The sequence below is a fragment of the Aedes aegypti genome, chromosome 3 (assembly GCF_002204515.2).
Source record: "Aedes aegypti strain LVP_AGWG chromosome 3, AaegL5.0 Primary Assembly, whole genome shotgun sequence".
NCBI lineage: Eukaryota > Metazoa > Arthropoda > Insecta > Diptera > Culicidae > Aedes > Aedes aegypti.
The window spans coordinates 290,637,546-290,639,930 of record NC_035109.1 but is presented as its reverse complement, the minus strand read 5'-3'; positions in this window follow the sequence as shown (position 1 = coordinate 290,639,930).

The following is a 2,385-nucleotide window of genomic DNA, read 5'->3' as shown; positions in this document are numbered from 1 at the left end:
ATGGGGAAAAGCAAACAACGACGCGAAGAAAAAGACGATGACAGCTGCCCGCCCGGCCAGCCCTACGAAGATGGTGAACGGCGAATGAAAATGGGGAGACCAGTGTTGCCATATTTGCTATCTGTGCACCGGGAGGCCTGATCGCTGCTGAAAAGTAATTTCCGGATGCACGCGGGAAATACCTGCTATTAGGGTTCATTCACAAATTTCATAACGCTGAAAATGGCCATTTTTGAAACCCACCCACCCCCTCATAACGCTTTTTGTAAGAATATTTTACAAATTTTGTATGAGCCGTAACATCATGAGGACACCCACCCACCCCCTTTAGCGTTATGAAATTTGTGAATGGGCCCTTACTTAATTTTGGCTAAATTTTCAACGTACACCTTGTTTAGTGATGTAAAAATCACAGTTTTTTAAGCTTGATTGAAAGAGCACATTTTTTCTAAGTATAACACGATTTTATTGCGCTTTAATATCTTAATTTTGATATAATAAATGATTGAGAAAGATTTCTTTCGGTCGACTCAATGACATTTCAATTTTACATAATGACAGCTCGTCCCGAATTAAAATTTGCCAAGGGGTGGTTCAAACGCAATTTCCATACTAAATTCAAACTTGTTAAAAAATAGTTCCAGGGCACGAAAAATTATGAAACTTTGGATTATGACTCAGTTCTTAACATAGATTCAGAAAATGTAAAAAACAGGGTACCCCTAAACAAACCAAATCCATTAGAAAAATATACTCAATTTTAGAGTTTGAAACTCATGTATTCACTTCGCAGCACCAATCTGGAGTTCGCCGGTTGGAAGCGAAGTTTTGAACGAACTAACTGTCATTCGTCTGCCGGCTCGGCTTTAATCTCGACTGTTTTTGAAAACAGTCCAACCAGGTCCGTCCCACTCGGGCTCAGATTGGGTACCATTTCTAGTACTGCATTTGGTCCCTCGGTAGTGCAAAAGGTACCCAAGTTTGACAGATTGCAGTACACTTTTCACGGCATTCTAGATCAATGTGATGGATAGTGACGTCACTATTTGCGCTGCATAAGAACAGCGGGAGAATGAAAGAGAGAACTAGTGGCACGCTTCAATCATCTGCGCCACCTTAGTAAAATCCATCACATTGATTCTAGATTACCTTATGAGCCATAAAATTTTGGGCAACTGCAAGGGACATGGAGGTCTTTAATTTGTCTTTGGTCCAACATCACGTCAACGGAAGAAATTTCACCACAACGGAGGATTTGTCAGTTCGAGCGCGCCAAAATCCATCCGATTGAAAATGTGTTGGCGGCGCTTAAGGTGCAACCAGGTCCGTCCCACTCGGGCTCAGATTTGGTACCACTTCTAGTACTGCATTTGGTCCCTCGGTAGTGCAAAAGGTACCCAAGTTTGACAGATCGCAGTACACTTTGAACGGCATTCTAGATTACCTTATGAGCCATAAAATTTTGTGCAACTGCAAGGGACATGGGGGTCTTTAATTTGTCTTTGGTGCAACTGTTTACTATCCATAAATGATGATCAATTTTGTAGTTTTGGGGATGTCGATAGATCACCAAATGACCAATATGATATAAAACAGAAATATTTTCTTTTCACGAACATAGATTGTTCATGGATGCCAAGATGAGTCTATCGTGTGTTACCTTAAGTTCGTTGATAAAGAAGAGGAAATTGAGCGAAGTTCACTTTTTGAATTTTATCGGGATGCACAATATAAATAAGACCAAGTATAACGTTTCTTTAAAAGTTGGAATTTTTTGTGTCACTAAAAATGTACAACATTTTTTAGCATGACTCAGTAATGATCGCACACTCAGGCATACTCAGATCATTTTTAAGAAAATTTTAGCTTGACAGTAGCCTTGGGTTCATTCATTTATTTCATAACGCCGAAAATGACCTTTTTTGACACCCACCCACCGCCTCGTAACGCTTTTTGTATGAATATTCTACTAATTTTGTATGAGTCGTAACATCATAAGGGCACCCACCCACCCCCTTTAGCGTTATGAAATTTGTGAATAAGCCCCTTGCTGTTTGTTGGGCTCATTCATTTATTTCATAACGCTGAAAATGACCATTTTTGACACCCACCCACCCCTTCGTAACGCTTTCTGTATGAATATTCTACAAATTTTGTATGAGCTGTAACATCATGAGAACACCCACCCACTCCCATCAGCGTTATGACATTTGTGAATAAACCCGTTGATATTCACTTCGCACCCCCCCAGATCGATATAAGGGCCCATTCACATATTTCATAACGCTGAAGGGGGTGGGTGGGTGTCTTCAAGATGTTACAGGTGTGTGTGTGTGTGTGTGTACAATCCACCTCCCACTGACCGGCAGTGCTTTTATGGAAGAA